The sequence below is a fragment of the Mesocricetus auratus genome, unplaced genomic scaffold, assembly GCF_017639785.1.
Source record: "Mesocricetus auratus isolate SY011 unplaced genomic scaffold, BCM_Maur_2.0 Super-Scaffold_4256, whole genome shotgun sequence".
In the NCBI taxonomy this organism is placed as follows: domain Eukaryota; kingdom Metazoa; phylum Chordata; class Mammalia; order Rodentia; family Cricetidae; genus Mesocricetus; species Mesocricetus auratus.
In genome coordinates this window covers 76,090,904-76,116,823 of record NW_024429182.1, presented here as the reverse complement: position 1 = coordinate 76,116,823, position 25,920 = coordinate 76,090,904, and the positions used below count along the sequence as shown (strand labels likewise).

General features: G+C 46.2%; 1 protein-coding gene and 1 long non-coding RNA gene across 5 annotated transcripts in view; one reads left to right on the top strand and one right to left on the bottom strand.

Annotated features, from left to right (window-relative positions):
* Tnrc6a (trinucleotide repeat containing adaptor 6A) overlaps positions 1 to 25,920 on the top strand; it is a 164,795-nt gene that overhangs the window by 44,920 nt on the left and 93,955 nt on the right. The window lies entirely within an intron of this gene.
* Positions 463 to 24,509, bottom strand: LOC121143313. 2 transcript variants are annotated; one of them, XR_005880525.1, is made up of 4 exons: positions 24,416 to 24,509; positions 21,603 to 21,766; positions 21,144 to 21,220; positions 463 to 983 (listed from the first exon to the last, which is right to left on the bottom strand). It is a non-coding gene; the product is annotated as an uncharacterized LOC121143313 (long non-coding RNA). The 2 variants fall into 2 exon arrangements; XR_005880523.1 differs by lacking the exon at positions 463 to 983 and adding an exon at positions 12,045 to 12,508.

Sequence of the window (25,920 nt, the reverse complement as noted above, 5' to 3'; positions counted from 1 at the left end):
TTCATTCCCCAGTGTGGATGATGGGTGACCCTGAAAACTTAAATTACTGTGGCCAGGGCTGCTAAGCCAAGCCTCGGCATCCACGGCTTCTATTTGGGATCAGTTATCCAGTCTTTAGTCCCTGGGTCAGTGGTGAACCTGATATATATGGCATGGTCCAGGGTCCCCATCATAAGCCATACGACATGAGCTACTAGACATAGCCCCCCTTCCAGTTGATTAAGACTCATATCATGCAAGATATCCAAAGTGCTAAGAGGTTATCTCCCAAGAAGAGACCAAGGAGAACTGTTTCCTTTGAACTGTTGATGGTTTGGCTATCTTGGGCCTTCTGAATTACCTCTTTCTTTAAGGAGGTATAAATGAAAGCAGAGAGCTGTTAGAAGATGGGCTTGGTGCCCAGCCAACAACTCTCCCAGAAGAATAGGCTGTGAGAATTCCTGAAAAGGATTTATTCACCAATGTCTGATGGAGACTTGTGAGCAGGCAGAGTCTTGCATCAGAGGAAAAGTGTTCGATGAGGGAAGGGTGGTGAACAAAAAAAGTACCAATAAGCCAAGGGGAGCAAGCCCACACCAGATGTCATCATGCATGAGCTTAGATGGTAATATTAGTGGAAAAGACTTGGAGGGAGGGAGGGCATTCTGATTGGAATGAGAAGTCAACATAACATAAGTGTATGTGTCATGTATATATAGTGCTTATGTGTAGGGGTATGCACGTGTGTGTGTGTGTGTGTGTGTGTGTGTGTGTGTAGTGCTTTTGTGTGGTTATGTGTGTGCATGTGTTCATCTGTTTCAGTTTAAGTGCCATGTATGCGTTCATATGAACACCAAAAGTCAACCTCAAGTATTCCTCCTCAGCTGCTAGCACCTTGTTTTCTGAGACAGTCTCTTCTCTCACTGGGACCCGGGACTTGTTGATTAGGCTAAGCTGGATGACCAATGTGCTTCAGGAATCTGTTTGTCTTCGCCTCTCCAGCCCTAGGATTACAAGCACACAGCACTGTGTTGGCTTTTAACATGCATACTAAACCATCTACCCCCACCCCAGCATACATTTTAAGACATTATTCCATTCAGTTCTCTTTGAATGGAAAGCTATGAGCGTGGTTGTAAATAAATTGGAAACTTCGTGAGTTTCCCTGAGACATGTGGTGTCAAAAGAGCAGCGTGGAGGGAAGGGCATGCCTGGATGAGCCCCAACTCTAGCATTGACTCACTGACTTAGCTTGATCTTTCAGTCGCTTTTACTAACCAAAGGCAGTGCAAAACTTAACGGCTTAAACCTTCATGACTCCTAATTGCTTGTGAGTCTGTGGGTCAGCGAGGTGGTTTCTCTGGGTTGGACTTTCATGTATCTGTGGTCAGCTGCAGGCTGGAGACAGCGTCTGCTGATACAGGCTGGGCTCTGTGGGTGCCCAGGTTTCAGCTGGAACTGGACTTCACTCTAACAGGCATTTCCTTCTGAGAAGCTGGCCTGGCTTTGGTGGTGGTCAGGTTCCCAAAGAGCAGATGAAAGCATGTATGGTCTCTTGCAGATCAGGCTTGGAACCAGCCCACCATCTCTTCCCTGCATTCCCAGTCCACGTAGAGAAGGCTAATAAAAGAGAAAATAGATTCCCCTTTCAGTGAGAGGGGCTGCTGTCACTTTGCAGAATGACAGCAATATGACAGGTAAAGAGGGATGGAGAACTCTACTGTGGTTGTTTGAATGAGAATGTCCTCATAGCCTCATAGTGACTGACACTATTGGGAGTGTGGCCTTTGTTGGTGTATGTGTGGTGTTGTTGGATGAATAGTGTCACTGTGGCAGGCTTTGAGGTCTCAGAAGCTCAAGCCAGACCTAGTGTGTTTCACTCTCTTTCTGCTGCCTGCGGGTGAAGATATAGAACTCTCAGATACCTCTCCAGTACCATGTCTTCCTGCACGCCACCACACTTCCTGCCATGACCATAATAGACTAAACCTCTGAACTGTAAGCCAGCCCCAATTAAATGTTTTTCTTTACAAGAGTTGCTATGGTCATGATGTCTCTTCATAGCAATAGAAACCCTAACTAAGGCAGCCGTCACATGTGGGCAAGCTCTTGGAACCTCCAAAGTCCCCATCTCAGAATTGTGATGATTCAATGTCTGGTGCGTGGGAAGGGCCTGCTTCTAACATAATGGCTGTTATTCTATGTGCTCTTTCTACTTGTTTGTGCATTTCTTCTTTTGCTTTTAAATCAACTTCTTATTCTTAAAACCGGACTCATTATCAATACCACCATCTCCTCGACTGTCTTGAGTTCTCATGATACGTATCAACACTCACACCCAGCAAGCCCTGGACTGTAAAAGAGGACTTCTTTTGCACCCGTCTTTCAGTCTACAAGCTCAACAACAATCTTGTGTATTTCAGAGGTTGCACTTAGGGAAGGAAATTGCATTTGCTCAGTGCAGTCAATAAGGCCTCTGTGACTCAGCTTCCTCCCTGGATGCTGTGACTCCAAACTGGGTAGAATGGCCTGAGAGGAGCCTCAAGAGGCCTCCTCCACTGTCGTCAGTAATTCTGTGTCCTCCCTTTGGAGCACTCCCTCATCTGTCTCCATGGCCACAGTCAGATGCACTGAGGCCCCCCGAGGAGAGGCCATCCTTTGCTCTTCCTTCATGTTAGTAGTGGCTTTAGCTGGAGACAGCCCTGGAGACCTGACAGCACTAAATGCTTGGTAAGCAGCACTCCCTTGCCAGGCCTTTCAGTCCTGATTAGTGGAGAAAATTACAGTTTGCTTTTACACCTTCTACAATGTGCTAGCTTCCTTTTTTAGCACAGTCTCCCTGTTTCTCTATGAAGAGAACCCCACCCAGACTTAAAGATCCTGCAGGGTTTCATTATTTTTACTTTCACGTTTTCTCTCATGGCCCAATAGTAACTTCACTATATGGTACTATATGTTTCCTTCAGAACCACACTTAACCAATCTAAAGGGGATCGATTTAAAGTAAAAACGTCCTTACATAAATAATCGTGTGGGTGAACCCACAGGACAAAATAAAGGGGCTACTTCACAGATCAGCTCTGCAGGCCCATCTAAAAAAAGAATCTTACGGTTGCTAGCTAAAGGCTAAGCTTTCTTTCTCTGGACAAAACTATTCAGAGCAGATAATCTAACTTGTCGAATGCCTGAGTGGCATATACAAAGTCCTGGGTCCAGCCCCAGCACCACATAAACCAGATGAGGTGACATGTATCTGTAATCCCAGGACAGGAGGGTAGACTGGAGGATCAGAAGTCCAAGCTTGGCTACATGTTGAGTTCAAGGCCTACCGAAGACCCTGTTTCAAAGACAATAGTAGACAGCTGGGCTTGGTGTGTAACTTCTGTGTTTAGTGTTACCTCCTGTAAGCCGGCACTTGGGAGGTTAAGGCAAGAGGACCATGGGTTTAAGGCTATCCTGGACCACATAGAGAGAACTTGTCTCTAAATAAATAATGAATAAATAGTTGTCTTCCTCCCATTAGATTTCCTCCAGAGTTTGATGAGTCAGCCACTGTCTGCCACTGGAAGCACCACGTGTATGTGTGCCATATCTACGTCTCCCCAGTCTTGGATCATGGCTTCTCACTGAGGTGCTGTTGGGTTTGAACACTCTGCTGTCCTCCGTGGGGAAGGACTGGCTGCCAGTGACTCACAGTCATGCTTTGCCAGATAGCGTTATTACCACAGTGGCAGCAAAGGCAGTGGTGGGGTGCTAGTTGTGGTTGTGCAGTAATAGTAGCAGCCCCAGTCATAGGAGCAGCCCAGGGGAGGAGCCGAAGCAAGAGTAGCAACCACACCAAGCACCTAAGGGAGGCCCCGTATTGAACTTCACGCCACCCTCATCACGAGTACAGTTAATTCTCACCGTAACCCTGAAGCAGCCAACGTTTTTTATTTTAGTGTCCACATTTTACAGATGAGGACATTGAAGCGTAATAGGAAAACCAACGCTGCACAGGTGGGACTTTGCAGCACTTGGGATTCGCCTAGACTTCCAGGTTCATGGTCTCCTGGACTTATCCCCCCCACCCCCACCCCCTCGCCCCCAAGTGCAGTGCTTTGCACCTTTTGGAAGGTGATGGGAATGCTGCTTCAGCAGTGGTGTGTAACTGAAGGGAAGTCTGAGGCTGCTTGGATATTTAAATGGTGTCTCAGCCATATACAAATCTGCCCCTCTTCCATCTGCTTCCCCCAGAAATTCAATAAAACAGTAGAATGATCCCATCTACTGCACCCCCAGCCCCACCAGTGCCATCTGAAGCCGTCTGCGCTGAAGAAATGAGATTCAGATGGAAAAGTGCTGGCACTTGGTTGAGCGGGGTTCTCTAATAAAGACACTGCGCATCACACATCGGCTGCTGCTGTTGCTATGGTGACAGCCACAATTTCTCCCAGACAGCATGGGTCTGCAGGGAGGGTGGACCCTGGGGGGAACAAGTGTGTTCCTCCAACCTGTCAGACCCTGTCACCTTTCCTGTTTCTCTCACCTCTCCCACTCCTGCCAGCCCCCCCACTTCCTTCCATGGGCTGACAGGGGCACTGGCACCCCCAGGCCATCATAATTAGCATCTGGCTGGGAGCCCAGCGTTCTGGCAGCACATTCCTCACTTTCCTTGCCAGCCAATCTCCTTTCCCCAGCATCCCTTCCACAGCACTGAAGCAGCTGTGCGCAGACAGCTCCAGCACCAAGGTCACCACAGCACCAGCAAGGACGAAGCGTCCCCTTCCTCCCCGGGTGGTGCCTCACTGTTGCCCGAGCCATTTGGAGGTTATAACCTTGTGGTTGCAGAAAGAGAAGCTATCCTTAGGAAGGTGGAGAAGGCTATACTCTATCTAGTTCTTGGAGGGGTTAAGAGATTTGTCTGGCTGAGATTCACCAGTTAGGAGGGGGTGGGGGACAAGTGCAAGATATTCCAGAAGGTCGAGGAAGTAATCAAAAAGGTCTGTGTGTCAATATGCCTTGGAGTTTCAGGGACTAAAGATGGTGGTGGTAACAACAGCCAAAGGGAGCAAGTTGTTATGGCGACAACAGCAACGCTTCTGGGAGCTGTGTCCCAGGCACTGTACTGAGTGCACTTTACAAGCATTAGTTCGTGGAGTCCTGACATTGACTGCATGTGCGGAAAAACTATGTGGATCTACCCTGGCCACTTCCCAGAAGGGAACACAAGGCCCAGAAAAGTTAACTTCTCATTCCCTAGCAAGCAATCAGACGAGCCCAAGAAGTGGTATGCTCTGCAAGATGATTCCCCTAGATTCTTAATCTAATGTTATTTACAAATGGGTAGACAAATTTTGCAGGAAGAAAAAAAATGTTAAGAGACATAAGAAATGTGGTTTATGCCACCAGACTGGAGCCTGACTGAAAGAATAAAAACCACCATAAAGAAGCTTGAGGGATAGTTGGTGAAATTAAAATACGGGTCTCTATGGTGAGATAGCATCAGGAAGTCACTGTTACTGTTCCTTGAAGTGTAATTCGGATGTTCTGCTTATGTAGGAGAACATTATTTTTAGGTGAGACAGATCAAAATATCGGGGGAGATGTATGAAGCCTTTAAATTACTGGTACATATGGTTGTGTATTGCAGAGCAACACAGACACATTGTACACATTGTATAACAAGTAGAGCAAAACATTGATATTGACTGAATCCAGGCAGGTTGAAATGAGCCATGGGCCACACGTGTCCCAGGATAGCTAGCCTGTGTCCCAGGTGATATTATACTGCAATGTCAAAAACTTGGATATGGATGGAGCCAGTGAGATGGCTCAGCGCTGCACCTCCGGTCTGATCCTAGGACCTATGCAAAGATGAAAGGAGAAAGCTAACTCCACAGCATTGTCTGTCAGTCTGTCTGCCTGTCAGTCCATCAGTCTGTCTTCTTGTCCCCCCCTCTCTCTCACACACACACACAGAAATAAATATTAAGAGGCCGATACCCATGAATGGTTCATCACTAGGATAACAATCGCCTATCATCATATGGGCTCCCAGAGCACTTTCAGGTTTCTGCATGTATGAAAATGCTCCTTAAATGGGTGGAAAAAGGAAAAGACAGGGTTAGCAGAAGGTTAGAGCTCAAGGTCACACAGCTGCTGTTTCAGTTCACACCTCAGTTATCTGGCTTCAAAGCTCTTCCCAGATTGAGGCCTGCACTCACTCAGGGCTGCCTTTGCTGTGGGCAGAGGCATTGCAGGTTGTAGCAAAGGGAAAATGGGGGTGGGGAGAATGAACAGCAGATTCGCTCAGTTTTGCGTGAGGATCAAGATTCACTAGACTCTGTACAGGTTAAGTGGAGTTTATTCGGGGAGAATGCACTTACACAAGAAGCGGGTTCTAGCTCTAAGGATCCACCCAGGCTGTCGTCTCTGACCTGACTGGAATCAAGAAGAGAGCACTGGGGTCTGGGGCCCCAGATCTAGTCCTGCCCTCCTTCATGTCCAGACCTGTGACCACACCCAAATGGGTGTAGTTAGTGTTACAGGTGTGGACAGGGTGGATATCTCACTACAACTCAAAGCTTCCAAAGCCCTGATATGTCTGTTCTGAATACTCACTTTCCAATATAAGGCTATTTCAGGTCTCTTGTTTGCAAATGTCCACTTTTTATTTCCAACATATGATTCAGGCTTATTAGTAGGACTGAACATGGTGTCCCTCAATGACAGAATACATGCTTAGAGTGCCTGACACCCTCGGTTCAATTGCTTGGCACTGAAGGTAAAATAAATGAATAAATAGTATTAAATTATTCCAGTGAACCTTAGTCTGGACCTGCTTAGACAAAGACTTGGAGAGTGACAGGGCCTGGATTTGAGATGTAGGCGGGGTAGCCCTCCCTCACTACCACAACAGAACTACACAGAGAAACAGACACATTCTTGAAAGTATTGATTTCGACGGATGGTGAGACTTCGTCAACCAATCCGTGCAGGCGTTACTTACTCTTTTAAAATGCCCACCCCACTCTGCACACAAATACTCACCATGGTCCTAATCCACACAAGCATGCAAAAACAGTTTTCTCATAAAAGGTCACAAGACATGTTATGGAAAGGAAGCTAACACAACCCTATGTCTTCAACCAATGCTACTGACTCCATGCGGTTTTCTGAGTCCCATGAGAAAAAGGGAAACAAAGAAACAGAGAGTCTGCAGGTGGGCAGAGATGATGTATGGGAATGGGCAGAAATGTTCAGAAAGATGCGTTTACATGGAAAATAAAATCAAAGCCATGATTCCCAATGTAGATTGCTAAATACAAAGGGGAACAAGAGAGAGATCATTACTAAGAACAGTTATTTTGATATGATTATTTGGAAAACAAGAAAAAATGAAAATACTGTTGACAGGGGAGGTAGCAGAGGCCTATCACCCCCCAGTGGTCACAAAGCTACTTCTATGGTGAATGGAGTTCCTGGGATCTCAGGTTGCTCTAGGTCTAGGCCATGGTTGCGGTTTAACTAAAAGATTTGTTTCAGGGGCTGGGAAGATGTGCTATGCAAATATGAGACCTGAGCCTGGGTCCTCATCACCCACACAAAAAGCTGGGCACAATGGTACCCGCCTGTGCAGAGAGGAAGGAAAGTGGTGACACAAGAGTCCCAGGACTTGCTGGCCGGTCCATCTCAAAAGATAAGCGTGGAGGCTACCTCCACACTCACAGGCCTGGCTCCAGAGCTGCCCAAAGATCACCTTTGTTTGTGAGCTGTCTTTGCACAGTAAGGTGAGCCTTTACTCTCCCATCCACCCCTGTAGGCCTAACTCCAGACCCACCCACCCCCCAGCCTCAAACTGCCTTTGTTCATGAGCCCTCTTCTTCCATCCAAGAACCCTCACTTTTCAGCACACAGACCATCACAGACAGAAAGCCACAAATATTCAGGATAGAGAGAGCAACTGAGTGTGGGGTGCCAGCCCCAGTGGATACATCTGCAACGCAATTCCTTCACATAAGGCTCAGGGAACATCTCAGAAGAGGAAGCAGAAACATACTAAGAGTCGAGGACCGTGAGGTTTGCTGTGGGATCATGTGTCTCAGAAATGACCGGGAAGCTGCACCCTCTCTTGATACCACAACAATATGGCTGCCTAAACAAGACCCAAACAACAACAACAATTGACGAGATAACGTGTAAGGAAGGTGGGGATCTCATGGGGCCCCCTCTTGACAAAGAGCTACTGGCGCTAACGACTGCTGAGAGAGGGAGAACTGGTCCTCAGGGATGAATCCCCTAATTAATTGTCCAGTGTCATATGGTCAGCCCCGAAATTATATACATCCCAGCAGCACTAAACAGATCCAGCAGGCTGTGTTTCTATATTTATACATATGTAACAATAAAAAATAAAAGGACATGAGATTGAGAGGGAGTAAGGGGCCAAAGGAGGGGATGGAGGGAGGAAAGAGAAGGGACATATAATGTAATTCTGTTTAAATTAAAAAAATAAATTACAAGGTGGAGACCAATCGAGAAAGCCATTGTCATCCCCCTGCTTTACAAACACACAAAGAAGAGAGGAGGAAGAGGAGGGTCATTTCTGATTCTGAACATTAAGTCTGGGGACTCACACCATCTGCTGTTTGTGCTCTGAGAGCCTCTGCCTCACTAAACACTGGACATTGTGCTACTTCCCAGGACAGGTCACTGCCCTCTCCTCAGGAGAGCAGTCCCATTTACCTGGCCTAATGAAACTACGCATCAGGAGCAAAGCAAAGAGGAAAGGCTGGCAGCCTTCCAGACACTGGATGCTTCCGGGAAGGACATTTCATTAGATAATGGCTCCTATCTCCATCCTGGGCATGTGTCCACAGGATGTAAACACTCAACTGTGCTCTGCACTCCCCCTCTCCATCCTGGCCTCTCAATCAGTCCTTTCTTATTCCCATTCCTCATCTCTGAAACTCCTCTCAGCAGGCAATGACCTCCTTTTTGTACCAATGGAGACACACTGGTTTCCTGATGGTGTTACTTACTCAGTCACTGTTTTCTCCACCAAGTCTCTTCACAGAATCCATGACACCTTTCCAGCCCTTCTGCATCCTCCTTGGTCTTCTCTCCTCTTTTCTCTTTCCCATCCCTCATAAATTCCCATTTTCTAGGTTCTGCAAGCCCGTTTCCTTTGCATTCACTGGAATGGCTCTAAATATGACATCTAAGGTGACATCACTTTAGAGATCCTCCATTGCTGTCCATTCTGCTCCTGCATGTTACCTGGTAGCCCATTGGATCTTTAAATTCTTTTTATTTCTATATTGAAAATTGAACCCAGGACCTTGCACATGCTAGGTAAGCACCCTGCCACTGAGCTACATCTCCAGACCTTTAAACAAATAGCTTTGTTTGTTTGTTTATTGAGGCAAGGTCTTACTGTATAGCCTGGCTGACCTAGAACTCACTCCATAGACCTGGCTGGATTTGAACTTATAGAGATTTGCCTGTTGCCACCTTCTGAGTGCTGGGATTAAAGGTGTATGATACTATGCCCAGCCTTGGGGTTTGTTTATTTGTTGTTTTGTTGTTTTTCAGGGGGTTTTGTTCTTTTTTCTTTTTTAAGTTAGGGTCTCACTGAGTTGTCCAGGCTGGTCTTGAACTCTCTCTGTAGGTCAGGCAAGTCTTACACTTGTGGTCCTTTTCCCTCTGCCTCCTAAGTAATTGGAATGCTGGGCCTGTGCCATGTGCATTCCTTAAATTCAACATAGCAGACTCCAGGGCTTATTGCTCTTCACTAGATATAGTTTCCTTCCAGCTTCCTTTCTGAGAAGAAAAGCACTGGAGTCCACCAGCTGCCCAGCCCTGACCTTCGGAGCTTGAGCCTCAAATCCTCCCTTCCTCTTATTCACCAACATCCAACAGTCACAGACAGTGGGATCTACCTGTAAATCACCTGTGAACTATGAGGGCACTGCTTTGTTTTTTATGCTTTTAGCTTTTGGGTGGTTTTAGCTTGTCTCTGCCAGACTGCCAACATCAAGGAGGCTTGGGACTTTTTTATTTTGCTGACCATGTTATTGCTAATACACAGACATGATGCCAGGGTTGCAAGCAGGTACTCCACACACATTTGTTGAATTAATGAAAACCTTGCTAACAGCTCTTGTTTTAGATTGCTGGTTCCTCCTCCATTGTCCCCCTTCACATCCACTTTGTGATTAGCTTTCTGTGACAGGAACTTTGAGTGATTGTTTTCTTTTTTTGAGACAAGATTTCTCTATAGAGCCCTGACTGTCCTGGAAGTTGCTATATAGACCTGGCTGGCCTCAAACTCACAGAGGTCCACCTGCCTCTGCCTCCAGAGTGCTGAGATTAAAGATGTATGTCACTATACCCAACCTTTTTGTTTATCTGTTTTTCAGGCAAAGTCTTACTGTGTAGACTGGGCTGACTTTGAACTCATAGAGACTTGCCTGCCTCCTGAGTATTGGGATTAAGGTATATACCACCACACAGGACATATCTCCACTAGTGATTATTTTCTGCTCTCCATGCCCCTATAGAGTCTCTCCCCCTTTGAATGTAGAGAGTGAGACACTTCTCATAAATTGAACCTGCCAAAACATGGTGATAAGAAGACTCTGGCTTCCACCTTGGGTGCCCCCTCTTACTGACTGTCTGAGTCAATCCCTCTGTTTCTCTGTTGTCTATGGAGAGGCCCATGCATCAAGGTGCAGAGGAAGAAGCTACCACTGGTATCCTGAAAGCAGGTCTGCCAAGGATCATGAGTGAGGCTGGAAGAGGATCTTCCCTGACCTGAGCTAGATGAGACCATAGGCCTGATCAATACCCCTGCTGCAACCTTGGGAGAAAGTGGAATGATGCATGTTTAATGTCTTAAGCTACTGAATTCTGGGGTAATTCGTTATATAGCAGTGATTCATTAATAGATCACCCAAAGCTCAATTTACTGTTGTAAAATCTAAGCTTTCTAATACTCCATGGCCAACTGTGGTTCATACACCCGATGAAATACTGGAAGACACTGGAGTTCTGTTCTATGTTTGGTACTAGGGAATGAGCCCTGAGCTTCCCACACTCTAAGCTCATACCATGTCATTGCCTTTGTGTAGCTTGCTGGGTTTGTTCCCCAGAGCCTGGGAAAATAAATGGATTTTTAGATTCCTGTTCTGGAACCTACAATTTTCTTCTATTAATGAGACAGGTTATCTTCTATTAGTATACATATGGAAATATTTAATTTGCCCCTCCCCCTTCCTTTTGGGGAATTGGACGGTGACATGTTTTGATGGGACACTCAACTATAGATGCTGTGGAAAGGAACTGAGTTGTAGTTTGGGAAGGCTGGGCAGAACACATGGAGTCTCCCAGCTGTGCCTGGGTAATTAATGTCAGTGAGAAGTGCTCCACACAGACCCCAGCAGGACAGATTTGGTCATGTAAGGAACACTCTGTGGAAGAAGTTTTTCCAAAGAGAGGATGAACTGACAGAAAGCCAAAAGGACCCGAGACTAAGAACACTGGGCTCTTGTAGCAGTACTAGGCTCTAGCAGCCAAGAGGAGGAGCAGTGGCATCTGTCAGAGACTGAGGTGCAAGACAGGGTTTCTCTGTATAAACTTGGTCATCACGGAGCTCACTTTGTAGACCAGGCTGGCCTCAGACTCACAGAACTCTGCCTGCCTGTCTTCTGAGTGCTGGGATTAAAGGCGTGGGCCACCGCCACCGCCGCCACCACCACCACCTGGCAAGCAGAGGCACCTTTAAAGTGGGTAGTACCCACAGTTATGAGGGTGCAGAATGTATGTCAAATCTGCACCGCTCCTCCTTCCCACCATCTCCTCGAGGGCTCCTATTTGTCAAAACCAATAGCTCTCAGATTCCCAAGGCACAGGGATTATACTATCCACTAAGTGTTCCATATGTGTTTCATTAAGTTTAATCCCTCCTGATAACCTTTACATGCCAAGCAGAAACTGAGGCACAGGGACATTGATGAGTTTGACTGAAGTCACGCTGTGATTTCTGGAGGCTCCAAAGCTCTATGCTCTTAAGTGCTGCGGTGGGGGGCGGCCTGGATCTGAGGTTGTTATATGATACTATTCCTGGGGAGACAGGTGGGAAACAGCTGACAGACCAAAGTATCAACACCACCAAGACACTTTGTGACCAATAGTTTTCTTGGCATTATTTACAGTAATATAGGTGATGGTTTACTTAAAGGAGCATAAATGACTCAAAGACTACTGCATCGCCAAAGCACACCTCGATGTGGATAACAGCTTGCAAAAGCTAGAAACCTGAAGTGTACCGCGCAACCTGCAGGTAGCTCTACAGCTGTTTAGTGTCTCAGTCAGGGCTCTATTGTTATGAAGAGACACTGTGACCAAGGCAGCTTTTATAAAAGAAATAGTTTAATTGGTGCTTGCTTACCGTTTTAGAGGTTTAGTCCATCATCATGACAGGGGAGCGTGGTGCCACACAGGCAGACACAGTGCTGGAGAAGTGGTTGGGAATTCTCATCTGGATCTTCAGGTGGGAGGAAGAGAGACATTGGGACTGGCTTGGGCTTTTGAAACCCCAAAGGCCACCACCAGTGATGCGCTTCCTCCAACAAGGCCACATCTACTCCCATAAGTCCGTACCTCCTAGTCCCTCTCAAGTAGTGCCACTCCCTGATGACCAAGCTCTCAAATGTACGAACCTGTGGGGACCATTCCTATTCAAACCACCACAGATAGCATCCTTTCCAAGTAGCTCCGTTACTCCTGAGCCTCTTCCAGAAAGCTTGGTTGCTCTTAGAGTGTCTCTCAACCCTCCTTACAGTTTATATAAACTCAGGGGAGGGTCTTAGTGAATCTGGTCAGTTTCAGGGGCTTCCTGAAGCTATTTCGAGTTGTATACTCCTAGTTTTAAGAAGCTTCCCTTCAGGAAGGAGTGTTCCACCTCCACTCGGTCTTAACGAGCTTCCCCTTTAGATGGAAGGTTTTAATCTCAGTGGAAACTGCTGCATAGCAGAGGTCAAGGAGTCTATGTGTCCAGCCCAAACACTATAAAGTAGTGGAATTTCCCAGCTCCACCTGAAGTTTTATGCTGAGTGAAGTAGCAGATGGGATAAGGTTCCATGTGAGAGTCACTCTTCCATCTCTCCAACATCTGGCATATACCTTCACCCCAAGAAAAGGGTATAGTATCAGGGCCTTTAGTCCCAGCACTCAGGAGTCAGAAGCAGGCAGATCTCAGTGAGTTCAAGGCCAACCTGGTCTACAGAGTGAGTTCTAGGACAGCCAGGGCTGTTGCACAGAGAAACCCTGTCTCAAAAAAGAAAAGAGAAAAAAGAGGGGCATAGTGCTGAGAACTAAGATTCTGGAGGCTCCAGTTCGCAGCCTGGCTCTGCCACCTCCTGTATTAATTACTTTTCTCTTCCTATGAGAAAGCACCATGACCAAGGCAACTTAGGGAAGCAAGGGTTTATTTGGACTTGGGAGAAGAGTCCATCATGATGGAGAAGCATGGCAGCAGGCAGCAGGCATGGTGGTATGCACAAGATGCTGAGAGCTCACATCTTGAGCCACAAGCTTAAAACAGAATGAACGGGGATTGGTGCTAGTCTTCAAACTCTCAAAGCCAATGACATATCCTCCAGCAAGCCTACAGTCTTCCCAAACAGCACCACCAGCTGGGGAAGAAAGGTTCAAATGCCCGAGGCTATGGGGATACCCTCATTCAGACCACCACACCTTCACCAGGGCGGGGAGGGCATGATGGAAGAACTCAGCTCACAGCAGCTGGACCTTGTAATAGAAGCACTTCATGTGCTGGCTGACCAGGAAACAGGAAGTGAAACAGGAAGGGGCCAGAGAGGATATTGCCAAGGACCTGCCCTAATGAACTGCTTTCACCAGCCAAGAGGAAACCCATTGCTTTATGTGTTAACCAAAAAAATAATGATTTTAAAAAGACAAATATCCTGGTGGGTACATTTTGGCACTGATCCTGAAAGGGGCTAGCCCCTGGTCCATGGTGGGCATACTGGCAGTGTGCACAAACCTGTCTTTTTTCAGTGCTTGCTGAGTCAGAGGTGGAACAAACCCCACCCCTGCCAACTAGAAATTAATCTCCCTTGCTCCTATGTGATCAAGCCTTTGCTTCTTCGGCTCCTCTGGCTTTTCTTCTCTTTTCCCAAGGAGCCAACTTGTTCCTACCGGGAGATTTCCACAAGGGTCCCCTCTTTCTGTACTGAAAGCTGGCATCGTCTTTGTCTCTTTCCTTTGATAATGTTCCATGCTTAGTATAGTGCCTGTTATACAGTAGATATGCAATAAATGCACATTGAATTTAACCCCATAACAATCTTCCAAGGTCGTGAACCATCAAACAATGGGAGTCATACTGCACGATGAATCTGTAGTTTGAACATTGTTAAAGTGCCTTAGATTCTGGTGCCTCTACTAATTATCTTATGACCTTAGGAGGACCGCTAAGGCTCTGGGGGGGGGTCTGTTTCCTCACTCGTAAAAGGAGTATCATAATAATGACTGCCATGAGGACTGAATGAGTTAATAAATCTAAAGTAGGTAGAATCTGGCATACTGCAGACACGATTAAATGTTTAGTCATTGTCAGAATTCAGTTGCCAGCTGTGAGAGAGAGTCTGAGGAGGTCTGAAGTTAAAGTACAAAATGGCTTCTTCCTCCATCCCCAGACTGGTGTTGCCCCAGGGACCCTGCTTGGGCCAAGTAACCACTCAGCCCTTGATGTCGAGGGCACTTGGAGGAGAGGCCACTAGAAGTTTCTGGAGGAAACCAAGGCCTCACTGGCTAGGAGATGAGGCCACTGTGGCTTGGTGGGGGTTAAGTCCAACTAGAGTGTGTTTATTTTCCCCTCTGTCTGGAAAGGCCTCTCTGGTCTCCATGGCAACATGATTTCCTGTCCTGGTTTTCCCTTGGAGGAGATACCTGCTAAATACAGAGGCTGAATACAGGGTGGAGGCCAACATGGGGGCTGCTCTCTTCAGCCGCCTCCCCCATGTAAGCTGAGTGGCTAGGCTGGCCAGGGGCCATGTCACAAGAGCCTTTGTTTACGAATGCAGACATCCAACTTCAGGTGACGTCATGGAATCCAGTCTGGAATCCTTGCTACGCCCCATTTTCTTTCTTTCTTCCTTTTGGAGGGCTTTGTTACCGAGCCTGAGGACAGGCTCAGGCACAAGCTCTGGTTTGCTAAGAATATTTTCAAATCCTCCTAACCGCAGGCCATACCTTGGATCTGGAAGCTTCCCTAGCTGTGGTTCAGTCATTCATTCGTCCAGCTATCTGTTATTTAGTTCATGCAGCAAACATCTGCATCATGTGTTAACCGTCAAAACTGTTCTAGGACCAAAGAAACAGAGCTGAATAGACCTGGTCTTCTCTCTTAAGCAGCTGTAGCCTTAAGAGAGATGGGGTAAACTACTAGACACAGCAATGTGGTGGAGGCTCCTGCACAGGCCCCTGCAGGGGTGGTGTGAGGTTGTGGTAAACAGCAAAATCTCTTAGATCTACCTACATTCTGATTTGTCTCCTAGACTCAATAGCCTTAATAAGATTCTGCCCTGAGCCTCCATCTTCTCATCTGTAAAATGGGGACAGCAATGGGGTGCCCATATGGAAGCAGTATACAGCATGGTGATTAACAGCCTTCATTTTGTTGTAAGCAGGCCCAGCTCTCAGCATTCCATGGACCAGCTCTGTGTCTTGTGGCAAGCTGCTTATTCTGTTTGCCAGAAGCTGCCTTCTACACTTGGCATCCTGTCCTAGTGTGGTGCTTTTAGCCCTGCTCCGTGCTCCACTGCCTCGGGACCTCCTGCTAGCCTAGAGAAGGGATCTCCTGGCTCTGCCTGAAGTACTGGAGGGCGGTGGGGAGCAGATCGTCACCAAAAGCTAGAGCATCTACGTGATTAGCTTTCTTCATATGAATTTTAATGTATGCGTGCATGTGCATGTGCTGTGCGTGTTGGGGAGCACACTCACACATGCACGAATGTGTGTAGGCCAGAGGATGACCTTGTGTATCATCTTCAGGACTCTTATCTGCCTCCTTTGAGTGTCTGCTTAGTCTGGAGCTCACCAAGGAGGCTAAACTGGAATCTGCCTCTCTGGTCCTCCGCAGTCTGAGATTACAGGTGTGGACCGCCACACCTGGCATTTTTGCACGGCTTCTGGGACTCATGCTTGTGCAGCTGGCACGCTACCAGCTGAGCCATCCTCCTCGTCCTCACCGTCACCTTTTCATGTCATTGCCTGTGGTTTTATTGTTAGTGCTGCTGAGGATGGGTTATGTTGTGTTTCGTTTTGCTGGAGATCCAGCTTGAGTCCCATGCATGCTAAGCCAACTCTCTACCACTGTCACATACTCCAGGCCTAACTGTTTAATGCTTGTATTCTCCTGTCCGTCCTCCCTGCTTGATGCAAGAGTTCTCAAGTGCCTCAGTTTGCCATCTTATCTCTACCTCCAAGAAGATGGATGCAGCCAGAGATCAATGGAGTGGGAATGATGGAATAACTGAAGGATGAAGCCAGCCCCATGTGGCACTCATGCCTGGTATCTCAACATTTTGGAGGCTGAGGCAGCAGGATTGCTGATAGGTTCAGGGCATGCTGGGCTACATAATGAGTCCCAGGCCAGCTTAGGCTACAGTGTGAGACCCTGTCACAAAAACAAAAAAATGAGGACGTCAAATTTATTCTTTTACCATTTGACTATGGTCTTGGTTTTTTTGAGATAGGGGTTCTCTGTGGCTTTGGAGGCTGTCCTGAAACTAGCTCTTATAGACCAGGCTGGTCTCGAACTCATAGAGATCCGCCTACCTCTGCCTCCTGAGTGCTGGGATTAAAGGTGTGCACCACCACCGCCCGGCTGACTATGGCATATTTAGTGTAATTTCAGTTAAGACTCACTAGCCTATTACCTAATGCTCTGGGCACAGCAATCTAAGAAGCTATACCACTATAGACCATTCAGCTTTCTTGAACACATCTTTTTTTTCTCCTCTCTCTAGTAGCACCTTCCTCAGACACGAGTTTACACATATTCCAAATAACTGTTTAAGGAGAAAGTGTGAGGGGCATGCTGTTGTTTCTTCAATACTTCTCCTACCACCTCTCCATCACTGTAGAGCCACTTGAGGCATTCAGTGATCCTCAGCTCCGGGGAAACAGGGACACTATGGAGCCTGACACAAACCCAATAAGGTTTCATTGTCTGTGTCAGTGACGGATTAAGAAATCCCGATCTTGGACAACCAGAGAATGCTATTCTTGAGACAACTAATGGTGGTTTGATGGTGATTAGGCTATCACTCAGACAAGTCTCCTCAAAGATTAGCCTCTGGGCATGTCTGTGAGAGGGTTTCTTGATTGGGCTAACTGAGATGGGAAGGTCGTCCATTGCAGTGGCACCATCCCATTCATTCAAGTTCCAGACAGAATGAAGAGGAGAAAACAAGCTGAGTACCAGCATCTATTTTCTTCTGCCTCCTGACTTTGAATGCAACATGACCGCCTGCCTCAAGAACTGCCACCCTGACTTCACCATACATGATGTTCTCTGTCCTGGAATTGAGAGTTGCTTCTGTCCACTTACACAAGTAACACCCTGACTTCACCATCCATGATGTTCTCTGTCCTGGAATTGAGAGTTGCTTCTGTCCACTTACACAAGTAACAAGTACACACATGCAGTGAACAAACTCAACCCAGCAAGGTCCAGAGAGAAGTCAGATAAGGACTTATGATAAACGTTGAAGAGAGCTTCATGATGTGCCAGCCTTGAGGACTGGATGTGTAGCTCAGTGATGGGGCATTTGCATAGCATTCCCAAGGCCTTGAGTTCAATCCTCAGTATAGAAAGAAGATATATTAGTCCCATATCCTTGGACACTGTGGAATGAAGAAGTGAAGCCATCAATCTCCTATGGCTGCCTTCTCCTTGTGAACCTCAGAGAGCCGAGCCACTGGAGCAAGTGAGATTTGTTGTCAACTCTATGTCAGGGTTCCTTATGGCATCTAGGCCAGTTGAAAGTAAGTCTTCTGGCCTTAAAAACGCCCAGGTACATTTTAAGTATAAACATGTAACTTGGGAATAAGGCCCCGATGGGGACCTGGCATCCAAGCAAGTTTTTAAGAGATTGTAAATGTTATTCCTAAGTGACAAGACAAGGATGAGGTACTTCAAAAAGCACTCTGGACTCAGTGAAGAAAGGGATAGTCTTTAGGATGAGGGTCAGGACCGTGCTGTGAGTGGATACATGGTGTAGATGTGGTCAGAGTAGGAGCATCTGAATCTGGAAGACAAAATATTCACATTGTCCTGACTAGCAAGGAGACATGCATCTGAGGCAGAAGAATTGCTTATGTCAAGGAGTTCAAGACTAACTTGACCACCAAATCGATTCCTTCCCTTTAAAATATGTAAAATAGGAGCTGGAAGATGGATCTGTGATTAAAGTATTTGCTGCACATATGTAAGGACCTGAGTCGTGGTCCCCAGAACTCACATAAAGTCAGACATGCTAGCATACATCTATCCAAGTGCTTCTACAAGATGGGAGGAGACAGGAGCATCCCTGGGAGTTCACTGATCAGCTTGCCTGGCATATGTTGAAGTGAATGGTGAGAGACCTATCTCAAAGATAGTAGAAGACAGGTACCAACACCTGAAGTTGTCCTTGTGGCACGTGTGTATGTGCAGACACAAAGATAATTAATTAATCAGAATAAGATATATATATATATATATATATATATATATATAGTGACACAGATTCTTCCTCTCACTCCAGATGTTCTTTGTGGGCCCAGAGAAAATTAGTACTATTTGTTCATTCACTTGTTCAGGGCTTTTCTATTGAATACTCTTCTGGTTGCTGGGTGTACAGCAATGAACAGAACAGATAAAACAGCCGCCTTTCCCAAGCTCACAGATCGGTGGAGGAGCAGACAGTGAACAGGATGAGCAAGTACACTTACCATGTGGGCTAGATGCTGATGCTGCCATGAAGAAAAGGCTTTGAGGGGAGAATGAGAAGATGGTCAAGTATAGGAAATGATTTAGCCAAAAAGTTCCCAATCTGTGGCCTTCAAACAAAATCTTCTAAGAATGGCCAGAACTACATAATCAGATGCTGTCTTTAAAAAAATAAAATATCATGCAGCCTGAAACTCACTGCATAATCAAGGATGACCTTGAACTTCTGTCCTCCTCTTTCCATCTCCTAAGTCTTGGGATCAGAAATGTGTGGGACACCACACCTGTTTTTATACAGTGTTGGAGATCAAACCCAGTGCTCTGTACATGCTAGGTAAGCATTCTACCAGCTAAACTATGTTACCAAGCTCCTTGCTGTTTTGACTGTACAAAGCCCTAAACCAAATGGATTTCCTTGAAGGCTATGTTTGATTACGTAAATAAAATCTTTCCAGTGTGTTCCAAGAGAGAAAAGGTCTTAGGTAGGTGACATGAGTTAAACCTGACTGCCAAGACCCAGCTAGTCTTGCTGCCATTCTTCTCAATTGGCACCCATTCTGTGACCTACATAGCTCCCATTTTTTAATTCCCAAGTTACAGTCTCCAAGGAGGGACTGCCTGGTGGTTACTGGAGACCTGGTGTTTTAGTTTGATTTCCTAGTGCTGTGACAAAACTAACCAAAAACAACTCGAGGAGAAAAAGGTTTATTTGGCTTACATATCCTGCTCAGTCCCTCATGAAGGAAGTCAGGGAAGGAACCTGGAAGCAGAAATGGAAGCAGAAACCATGAAGGAATGGCTGCCTAGTGACTTGCTCTACATAGCTTGCTCAGCCTGTTTTTTTATACACCCCAGGACCACCTGCCTGTGAGTAGCACAGCTCACATTGGGTTGAACCCTTGCACATCAATCATGAACTAAGAAAGCGCCCCCACAGATTTGCCTGGCGGTCAATCTGAGGTTCTCTCTTTCCAGATGACCCCAGCTTGTATCAAGTTGACAAAAAAAATGACTAGCACATCCGGAATAGACCTAGAAAGGTGAAGATTTGCGTGACTTTAAGCTTTGAGCTAACCGGACTGAAGAAGAAGGTCTTGTGGCTCTTTTTCATGCAAAAGAATCCATGTAGAGTCCCAATAGCCAAAGAAGGCTGGAGAATGCAATGCAGCGGAGAAGTACATACCCAAGACCTGGGTTCACGCCCCCACTCTGCCTTCCCCTAAAGAAGCAAAGCAGACAGAATGGTCCCTTCCCTGCCACCTTCTTCCTTTTTTAAATTGCACAAATAACTTGCCAAATGCTTTAAAATGCTAAATAAAATAATTTGTTGTTTTAGGGACTTGTGCTCATGTACTGATATACACACATAAATATAAACAAATAGTAAATATAAAATATAAATAAATATAAAAATATAAATAAATAAAATGTGAAAATAAAAGGAAAAACTTATTTTAATTACATACATATATCTTTCTTTAAAGACTTAAGATATAATGGTTAAACTAACGTCCTTTTTTTTTTTTTTTTTTTTTTGAGACAGGGTCTCTCAGTATAGCCCTGACTGTAAAGGAAATCACTATGGAGACCATGCTGGCCTTAAACTTGTAAAGATCTGCCTCCCTCTGCCTCTCAAGTGCTGGGATTAAAGGCATATGCCACCATGCTCAGACTGAAGTCTCTTTTAATTGCCCCCACCATTCCTGGCCTTCTCTTCCTGGCCCCTGGTCAGTGAATTGATTTAGCCTGTATCCTTGCATGTTTTCTCCTAAACAACTCCTTCTTTAGGACCTGTGCTCTTTTACAGTCTATGCACCTGATGCACTTTAAAAAAAACATAAATGTTAACTAAGGATACTGAAATTGACATCCTTTGTTTAAGATGCTGTTAGCCCTAGCCATTCACACCTAGCCAGGAGCTGGTCTGAGGAAGAACCCGGGAGAAAACTAGTATTTACCAAGGCTGTTGTAGGTTGCAGGCATTTGCTTTAAGCTATTTGTCAAACGTCTTAGATTTGGTCTAAGATTTGAGCCAAATCTTTACCTAACCTGTGGCAAACTGATAATGTTGCCAACTGTAGCTCCCATAGAATAGTAATGGTCTGAAAAGATAATCAGAGAAACAGTCACCACCTAGCACCGTCATTTCTCCAGATACCTGTTTCCTGGTGGATTCATTCCTCCCTTCATCCCAGAGGTAAAGAGGCTCTTTGAGTTTTCTTACTTGAAGAGGTTCTGTTGACAAGGCAGGAAGTGGAAGTCAGTGAATAGCCAAACATGGTGTCACCTGCCTGGAACCCCCCAGCACATGGGAGGCAGAGGCAGAATGACCACTAGAAGTCCAGATCTAGCCTGGATTACAAGCAAGTTCCAGGCTAACCAGGGCTACACATGGAGACCCTGTCTCAAAATGGTAAGAAGGGAGGGAGTGGGGAAAGGAAGGAAGGGGAGAGAAAATAAAGCTGGAATTTTCATTTCCAGTTTTGTTTTCAAAACATTATTTATGGTGGACCATAGGTCAGAGGGAGGTGGAGGGAAAGCTGAGGGAAAAGAGCTTCAAGGTTAGAAACAGGCAGATCCAGGGAGAACAAATGGCCCACCCCACCTTTTATCCCACCTTCTGTTGGGAAGCAGGCAGCCTCACAAAGAAATGATCTCATGTTGGGCGTTTGGAGTGTAGCCGGATGCTCACAGCTTAGCTTTGGCTTCTTGCCCTGGTGGGGACGACAGCGGCCAAGCCACTTATCTTCCAAATACCAACACATGGATCCAGATAGTGATCTGAAACGTAGTGACCAAGCATAATAGCTGTGACCTTCCTCAAGGACATTTAGCTCATTCGGTCCACTAATGACTGAGTAGACCTATCCTGCAGCACCCCATACCCACCCCAACCCCCAACACACACTGCCTCTTGCCCTGATCCTGTGCTGAACCCTCTACAGGCATCCTGTTCAATCCCATCCTCAGGGCAACTGTCTTTCCACTTTTGTAGATAAGGAAACTGAGGCTCTTGGGTAGGTTCCATGCCAAGGATTCTCATCCCTGAAGCTGTAGCAGCAAATTTCAGCAGCCCAGTGTAACTGAATCTATGGAATTGAGGAAATCAGAATTCCAAACCGAAGGCTTAAGCATGGGTTACACGGCGTGGGCAACTTGTTCATTCTTTTTCTCCATTCTGTCTTTTCATAGTATGGCTGTGCTTTCAGGAATGCTTGTGTTATTCAAAAAGGATTCCAGAAGCTTCTGCTGCTATAGCTATCATTGTGGATATGCAAGTTTGCTTCTCTGGTGCCTCAAGCAAAAGTACTTGTTGAGGCCCCATCTTAAAAAAAAAAAGTCTCCTGTGTTGCCTGCCTGGCCTGGAACTCAGAGATCTGCCTGCCTCTGCCTCTGGTGATTGAGCTGACAGGCTGACTTGGTCATGTCACAAACCTCCACCCCTTGATTTTTTTAAATTAAGCTGCTTTGCCCAAGAGTGCCTTCCCCAGCAGGGTGGCAGCTGATGGGTGAGGGAAGGAAGAACTGCGGCACCAGGGCTTAAGAGGCTTCCTGAAGAAGAGTTTAGCTTGAATATGATGGGCTGGAAATGAGGGTTGATTCTGGGACCAGCGTTCAAATAATCCTCTACCGCTCCAGCATTGGAGCCTGAGCATTAGAAATGGGGCGATGCTGTATTAATGACCCTATCATAATGACAGGTGGCATGTGCTTGGTTCTAGGCATGAGCACAGGCTGTGCCTGATTTTAATAGTTGCTTGCCTAATGTCTATTTTTCTTATTCTTTGTCATTGTGTATGGAGCAAACTGAGCCAAGTTAAACATTCGCTTGTCCTTCTTTGAGCATTGGGAGGTGAGCAGGCTTTGTTTCATGTACTGGGGCATAAAGTGCACTGTGGTATTAAATGGGTGGAACACTCAGAACTTGTTCTTGCTTTTACCCATCTCTCCTTTCTTCTCTAGTCATGGGCTTGATGGCTGGAGTTTAAGCAGTCATTCTGAGGTCATGGAGATCACAGATGTCATGTTAAAATGATGAAGGAAAATTACTTATGCCTGGCCAACTTTATATGTCTCTTTTAAAGAGTGTTTTAGAATTTGTTATTTCATATGTGTATTCACATATGATATTTGTGTGTGAATGTAAGTATGCACATGCCACTATATATGTGTAGAAGTCAGAGGATAACTTTTAGGAGTCCATTTTCTCCTTCCAACATCTTTCCATGGATAGAACTCAGGTCATTAGGCTTGGACAGCCAGTGCTTTATCCCTGGGAGCCGCCTTGCCAGCCCTACATTCCCTTTTACTAGCCTTCTTTGGATCCTGTGTTAGTATGCTTGTTTGTCTCTTTGCCTCATTGCACAGATTTGTGAGAAAGAGAAATCCCCCACTGGTTAGAATCTGATAAGGTGAAGCGTGGTCCATGGGCCCACAACAGCAGCACCTGGGATCTAGACTGAGATACAGCTTTGGGCCAGTCCGCAGATCCCCAACAGAACCCACAAGCTCCTCATTGACCTCATGGCTGCATTGAAGGGCAAAGGGTGGGAAGTTCAGGGGGCAACTCTGCAGGTAAAAGTGTTTGCTGCTCAAGCATGAGTACCTGAGTTGGACCCCAGTACCCACATAAAATCTCTCCTGGTATACCTGTAATCTCAGCACTGTTGTGTCCCTGGGGATGACTAGCCAGTCACAGTGGCTGAACTGGCAATCCCCAGGCTCCACTGAGAGACCCTGACTCAAAACAACAGTGTAAAGAATGATTGAGGACATTCATTGTTGATCTCTGGATTCCATACATATGTACACACACATGTGCCTACACATGCACACAATCACACACATACACACACAGAGCTCATTGTGTGCCTTTTCTATAATTAAATTTTGCTATGAATAAAATACAATAATTCTAAAGCATGAAGACCCATGGTTTAGTAGTTGCAAACTGTGACTGATGGCCACCTAACTCATACAAAGAGGTTGTCTGGATTCCACCAGATTGAATTCAGTGACCTTCGTGGTACCATCAGCTTCGAAGTTTGAGTCTGAAATGTGCCCAGGCTCAGCTGTTTGAATGCTTGCTCTGCTCTTCTGGTGCTCTTTGGGGAGGCCATGGAAACTTTGGGAGCAGGAGATATGTCTGGCAGAGATATGTCACAAGGACAGGCCTTTAAAGGGTAGAGGCCAGCCTGCTTCTGATCTGAGCTCTCTGCTTCCTGTCTGCCACCACAATGTGACCAGCTACAAGCTACCAAAATGATGAGGATGCCCCCAGACTCTCCAGTCACCTCACTTTCCCCAGCATCCTGGACTGATATCACCTGAAATGTGAGACAAAGTAAACCCTTCCTCCTTTGAGTTACTTGTGTTGGGTATTTTGTCACAGCAATGGGAAAAGTAACTAACATAATTGGGCTAACTCACCATAGCCAGAGTAGTGTGCTAAGAGCAAGTTCCTGTACAGTGTTTACTATGTTCCAGGAGCTGTTAGAAGCACTGTGCCAGCCACTTGTTTAATCTCCATGGTAACCGTATGACTCATTCCGTAGATGAGTAAGCTGAGGCACAGAAAGGGCAAGTTACAGAGTCAAGACTATAGAAGCCATATTCTCTCTGCAGAGTGTACTGTCTTCTTTGAACTGGCCCCAGTCTCTAGAGAGAGTTTAAGAGCACCTAAGAGCTGGCAGAGAGAGTACAGGCCAGATAAGAGTTAATGTTTCATTTTCACCTCCAAGTCAGTGAGGCTTGGGAAGTGAGAGTTAGACATCACTGGATTTTAAACCTCACCCCCTCAACATGTGTTTGTTGAGCACCTGGTGGGAATGTGTTGTGAACTGGGGACTACACAGACAAGGGGGCAGGTGGCCAGGTGAAGAGTTCATATGTGACAAGTGAGTCCTGGGAGGAAGCATGTAGAGTTGAGAAAATCCATGGGTGCACAGACGAGGGACACTAATCCTGGGTGTTTCCAAGAAGAAAGATACTGGCAGAGACCAGAAGGGTAGCCGGAAGACATTCCACTGTACCCACTGTGCCACTGTGCTGGGGGCTTGCAGAGGGGTTGCTAACAAGTACAGAAGCTCGGAGGTGGGCTGAAGAGCCAGCCCTGTTTTTGATAGCCAGCCCTCAGGGACGGGTTTTATGGTCTTGCATTTTTCAGGTGAGGAAACTAAAACTCGGAGAGGCTTAGGCACAAGTTGGAAGCTAGTGTGGCCCAGGAAATTTAGCAGCTGAAGCAGGTTCTAAATCCAGATCTGAGGCAAAGGCTATGTTGTTCCTTCCACACGCCACCCCACCCCTTGCTGCCAGGCGCCCTGTGCTAACTGTGCCTAGATACTTGGCGCAGCAACAATACCAGTGCTGGGTGGCAGCCATAGCCCTGAGGGTTCCCCTGCATTCATCTCTTTCTCTTGATGTTTGGAGCTCCAATTGGTCTGGATCATCATAGTGAGGGTGCTCTGTGCCTGTGCTCAGCTATGGTGAGTGACTGCTCCCCCTTGCCTATCTGGCTGGCTTAAACCAATAAGATGCCAGCAAATATCATATCTAAGGATGCCAGCCCCGGGTCCCTGACCCTATTCCTCTGTATGTTGTCCACTGTCCACCAGCTATTATGCTAAACATCTTGGTGTAATGTCTTAACAAACCACTGTCCGCTATCATCCCTGGGCTATCAGATTTCTCTGGTTTTGCTTTTGTTTTTGACCTTTTACTGTTCTGATGCAAGGAAATCATGGAGATGTGCTGCAGCCATCTCAGGTTGAATTAATGAATGTTTATGGTATAGAACCAGGGAAGTGGACTTGAGTCAGCCCCCACTAGGGAAGAACATTCAGTTCTGGGAGGAAGGATGCCAAAGGCAGTCAGTCCAGCGGAAGGTGTCCAGAGAGTGAAAGGCTCAAAGCCAAAACGAATGAGTAACACTGAAA